This window comes from Syngnathoides biaculeatus, chromosome 20 (genome assembly GCF_019802595.1).
Source record: "Syngnathoides biaculeatus isolate LvHL_M chromosome 20, ASM1980259v1, whole genome shotgun sequence".
NCBI lineage: Eukaryota > Metazoa > Chordata > Actinopteri > Syngnathiformes > Syngnathidae > Syngnathoides > Syngnathoides biaculeatus.
In genome coordinates, this window is record NC_084659.1 from 7,507,001 (window position 1) to 7,513,000 (window position 6,000).

Sequence of the window (6,000 nt, forward strand, 5' to 3'; positions counted from 1 at the left end):
CCCAAGCAGGTCTTCATCTGAAAACGACCACCAGGGGGCAGGAGTGCTCAGGAGTGTACTTCTCTCCGACCACGCCTCCCCCCCCCTCCCCTCCTCCCCCTCCGCCTTTGGGGGTGGTGATGGAAATGATTACATCACACACTCAGCCACTTCCCTCTGACATCACACCTGGAACAATGTCCTCCAGAAAATTCATACCTACTGTTAGCTCATGTGTTACTATATTTCCCAAAGGAGAGGGATCCTTGATTTGGGTTTTTTTTTAGTTTGTTTTGATTTGTTTTGGGTTTTGGTTTTTTTTTTTTGGGGGGGGGGGTGTAATTTAGAAAAAGCTGGACCAGGACCTTGAGCTTGGAAATTGACTGCTTACAGTGCACAACTATATCTTCAGGGCTCTCTGCCCTCGAATTTTTCTTTTCTTTTTTTTTAATCATTAATTATTTCCCGCTAATTGCATGGATTATAAAAGGACGTTGGCGGAAAGGAGGTCCCAGGGGGACTTAACCAGTGTGTGTCTGTGTGCTGTATGCCAACGCGAGGGGGGGGGGGGAAGAAGCACAAATTGAACGTCAAGGCTTGATTATGCTTGTTGAACCATACGGCTATTTCCATTACGTTTAAAAAAAAAAAAAAAAAGTGGTCATAGCTCAGCGACGTCCTTGTACAATGGTTAGCGCGAAAGGTGATTGGCTTTTACTTAATGCGGTCCCAGTCGTGCGCACTCTGGCTTGCTTCGGAAAGCATAAAGTTAACATGATTTAAAAAAAAAAAAAAAAAAAAGCCAAATAGCCAGAACTTATTTAAAGATCAGAGGGTGCGAACCAAAAAAAACACAAAAAAAACAAAGATCAGATGAAGACCAAAATAGGGAATTGGTTCCACCGGAGATTTCGATTTTTGGTATTTCATCTTGGAGCGTTTTCTGTCCGTACCACAGTTTGATGGTCAAGCTTAGTCTGGTAATTAATAGCGATTCTTACTGACATACTTATTCCCTTGTAAGGAATTGTAATTTCAACGGCCTGAATATGAACTTCACACAGTCGGAGCTTTTCCGACAAGCGTTTAATTGAAGGGAACATACTGAACGAGTTCAGGACCAGCTCCGAGGTTTTCCTGTTATAACGAGGGCTGCAGCAATTCATTGAATAACTGGAATATTTTGTTTCCCAAAAAATGGTCAAGCCAGCTCAAACTACAGGAAAACAAGCAAGTCACGTACAGCCACCCGACGCACAGACGAGCTAACCGCTGAGCCAATCAATTCGAAACTCTCGTTCGCAGGTGCCCACGTCACTCGCTAGGGCACACGTTAAATCTCCGATACGGACAGAAAAACCTGATGGGGACACCAAGTGGATAAAAATAATACCTGCAGCCCGCATGCACATTATTGTTTAATAGTGCATAATCCATTGATGTTGAATTAACAACTAGACCATGCACTCTGCATCCAACATTGATCCTGCCATGGTCAACAGTCTCCGACTTCCGGTCAGGGCAGGAAGCATGGTAAACAATGCGATTAATCTCTGTACTTGGGATGTTTTGATCCCTACAGACATGACTATAATCGATAAACATTTGCAGCATGCCCAGGAACGTTCAGAAGATACATTGACACGTAGATGTGTAGCAGGAGGTATTTTCCATATTCATAATTATAATAATTCATCAAGGTTAAACTGAAACACACTTACCGGCGAAAAGTTACTTCTTTGTGACCCCCAACAGTGCAACAAGAATGAACCATATTTACGCCAAAAAAAGCGAAGCCTAACATATTCCAATATTGTGTTTCACAATGTACAATTGTAAGGATATTAAAGGATGTCAATTTTCACGTGAAATTGTACCCAAAGCAATGTTTTGCCCTGACTGGAAGTTGAAGCCGAATTACCACCTTAAATGGGTATGTGCGCAGTCTATCGTTGGCATAATCCCTTTTATTAGCGTACTTAATTAATCAGTGGGAAAAATGGTAGAATTCATTCAAAATACTGTATTCTAAAAATACTTGATAGCTCGCAGCCTTTGTTTTATCCTTGTGTGGCATCTCAAAAAGAACACTCCCCCCCCCCCACCTGAAATAATCTTGTCATGTGATGCATGAAATGTAAAATCTGCTGCCTAATCTTTTACGATTCCAAGCAAGTCTAAGCATCCGAAAGTGGGCCGGCGCTGTTTATCTTAAATAGTTGATGGTGCAAGAGGAAAAAAAAGACTGTTCCGCTTGCCTCGGTAAGTGACGTTTTTAGGTCAGGACATAAGTGTGTGCTTTGTTTACAAGGAATGGTTGCAGGGCACTGAAGCGCATATGTTGAGTTAAAAAAATAATAATAATAACAATAAAATGGGCTTGTAGCTCGGGTTGCGCATCACTACTCGGCGTTAGTAAACAAGTCGATTCCACCGCAAAATACAAAAATGTGTTTACGCTGTGTTTAGTGGAGATCTCTGAAATGTGGTAAGACGTTACACGAGCACTTATCGTACTGTATGGTACATACACTAAAAGGCACTTTAAAGAAATGACAGGCGTTGTGGTTCCAAACATTTTCCACCCAAAGGATTACACCCCATTTATGCATACTGAACAGCTGTAGGATTAGTATTATCACTCTTGTCCAATTACTCTTATCCAATTTCCATTTGCGTCTCCGCGCTCTTCCCATCTTGTTCATTTGCGAGCGGTTACCAAATGAAGCGGAGGACGGCGCATAATCGCGACTTCCTCTCCGCGCCTCCTCTGGATGGAAGGCCTCCGACTCACCCCCCCGCGCCCTTTTGTTTCCTCCTTCGGCAGCGATCAATACGTCTCCTTTGCCGCGCCGGTCGCTCAACGCTCGCTTATCTCCGCTCTATTAATATGCGGGCAGAAGGACAGACAGACGCGGCGGCCGGAGAGGCGACAGTTCATTTTCCCTCCCTTCAGCCAGTGGGGGAAAACGAGGAAGTTTCAAGGGGCGAAAGGGGGCTGCGGAAAACGGCTGTTGGCGTGGCACGAGTTACCTCAGCCGAGGAGGGCATCCTTGTTTGCGCTCAACTTATTTGGTCAGGGTTGAAACTCCTCTCCTTGTCTCAGACTGATGAGAAGGATTTTGCTTCAGGTTGTCATTTTGAGACTGATGTAGATGTCTTCTTCTTTTCTTTCGGCTTGTCCCGTTAGGGGTTGCCGAGCTAAGCCACAGTCTTCACGTCCTCCCTCACCACATCCATCCACCTGTTCTTCGGTCTTCCTCTCTCGCCCGGCAGCTCCATCCCTCAGCACCTTTCTACCGACGTACACACTCTCTCGCCTCTGGACACGTCCGAACCATCGAAGTCTGCTCTCTCTCTGACCTTGTCTCCAAAACATCCAACTTTGGCTGTCCCTCTAACGAGATAATTTCTAGTCCTATCCAACCTGCTCACTCCTAGCGAGAACCTCAACATCTTCATTTCTGCCACCTCCGGTTCTGCTTCCTGTCATCTCGAGTCGGTACATCGTGGCCGGCCTCGCCACTGTTTTATGAACTCTGCGCTTCATCCTAGCGGAGACTCTTCTGTCACATAGAACACCAGACACCTCCCGCCAACTGTTCCACCCCCGCCTGGACCTGTTTCTTCACTTCCTAAGCACACCCTCCAAACATGGATGTAATACAAGGTTTATAATTAACATGGACACATTTCCCATTTTTGGAACCGAGGGCCCGTTGTCTTTGGTTCAAGGATGTCCCTAATTTACTTCAACCCGTATTATCGTGACATTTGTTTTGCCATCTGTGTGGCCGAGCCCACCACCCCACTTTGCAAATTTGATCTCCGGCCACGATAGCAGTCGGGGCGATCAGCGTAATGGCCGTCATCCCGATTGGACAAATACCTCGGCTGGCCCATGGCGGCGTCTCGCTCGCTCTCCGTCAATAGCCGTCAGCAGGATAATGGGGAAGGTGATGCATCCCCGGCGCCGTACGTCGCTTTCCTAATGAGCGTGCATTTATGATAACGCGCTGCGCAAAGTGATGGCGAAACATTCTCATCAATGCAGTCATCCTTGGAGGCCGTCCAAAGTGCGCATTGATCCTTTTCGCAGGCTGCGAGCTGTCAAAACGCGCGTAATGGATGCTTCGTAATCACTAATGTGGGCTTTTGCGGTGCATTTGGTCAAACAGGTCCCGTCTATGGATTGGTTGCAAATGTTGGACAGATTTCATGCGTGGAAAAACGTGGATGTTGTTCCAAAATGTCCAGCCGATTAAAAACGTGTTCCTTTCAGAGACTGACTTCTTACATCATTGACACCAATTAGCTTTACGTACTGTAGCTTCCCGTTCAGGAAGGTAAACAATTTGTCCTTGCTGAATTTATTGAAAAAAAAAAAACATTTTTTTTCTTTATTCTGAGCTATAAAAATGTTTGAGAGCAAAAGTAATTCAATGGAATTTTAAAAATGACGGCGATTTTAACACCAGACGTGTCATCTTAAGTCTTGTAGTTGTTGCGAGTGTTTTATTTTTATCAGATGGTTTAAAATCGGGTGGCACGGTGGAGCAGCTGGCATCCCAGTTCTGAGGACCCGGGTTCGATTCCGGCCCTGCCTGTGTGGAGTTGGCATGTTCTAACTTTGCCTGTGTGGGTTTTCTCCGGGTGGGCACTCCGGTTTCCTCCCACATCCCAAAAACACAATTGGACACTCTAAATTGCCCGTAGGTGTGATTGTGAGTGCGGCTGTCTGTGTCTGTGTGCCCTGCGATTGACTGGCGACCAGTTCAAGGTGTGCCCCGCCTCCTGCCCGATGACAGCAGGGATAGGCTCCGGCACCCCCACAACCCTTGTGAGGATAAGTAAAATGTTTGTAAAAAGTTCAGTAGGGTTAGAGATGAAGAAGAACGTATAAAGGCTGGAATAGTGGAAGTGTTACCTCGGTGTGGCGACAGCAAAATATAGTCAAAATATTGCTCCTCGAGATGCAAAAGATAAAACTATAACAATGTAACCGTGGTTTCACGCGATTGTTTACGTCTCTTGACTTGCCAAGTAGAGGTTATCCATTTTGCAAAGCATAATTTGATTTCATATCTGTTTTTAATGAATATCCATCCGTAGCATTGAGGCGTTTTCATTTGTGCTGAAAATTGTTAATGTGCTTTTTTTTTTCTTTTTTTTTTTGCTGCTGTTTTTGGTTCACGCGTTTCAAGTGGGCAAAAAAGAAATCGTGCTTTTTAACATCCACGTGTGAAAATAGGCGGTCTCGTCGGTTTTACGTCCGTGGCTCACTCGGCAAGTGTTCGTGAAGCCGCTATTTGAAGAAATAGGGGTGTTAAAAAGTCTCACAAGCTCGCCTCTTCCTCAAAATTCTCCCTCCCACCTAATCTCACCTCTTTTTATGATCTCCCCTACACTGCAGAGTCTCATCCTCCCCCCACCGCTTCCTCAACTCCTGCAATAAACAGACTTTTCGGCCGCGGAGATAGACGCCCGTCAGCAGGAATCGCTCCCATGCTAATTCAGCCGACGTCGCCGATAACCAAATTCGCTCTGACGGACGTTTGCGCGCTCGTCATCTTCACAGGGCCGCTGGCTTTCATCCGCTTTTGATCTTTCCCGAAGCCGGGCCACCCTCGGATTTGAATCGGAGCGCGTTCGGCGTGCATGCACAAACGTCATTCACATTGGGGGGGGGCGGAAGGCAAATATTGTGCAACTGTTGCTGAAACACACTCCGGCATACACCAATATTTATGTGAGCATTGTATGTACAGATGCATCTCGATCAACGGAGTCTCTTCGGCGTAATTTAGTCAAGTCCTGAAGAAGTGCAACTCGTTATGACAAAGCCACACTGAAATATTTCTATATTTAATCTGTACCTATGATTGGGATGATTTACAGTTTACGGCTCGCAAACCCCCCCCCAATTCACCAGGCCTCAAAACAAGATCACGTAACAGACGATCAAAAAATAATGGAAATGATTTTTAATGTAGAAATTAGCCGGGACGTTTTTCTAATTTA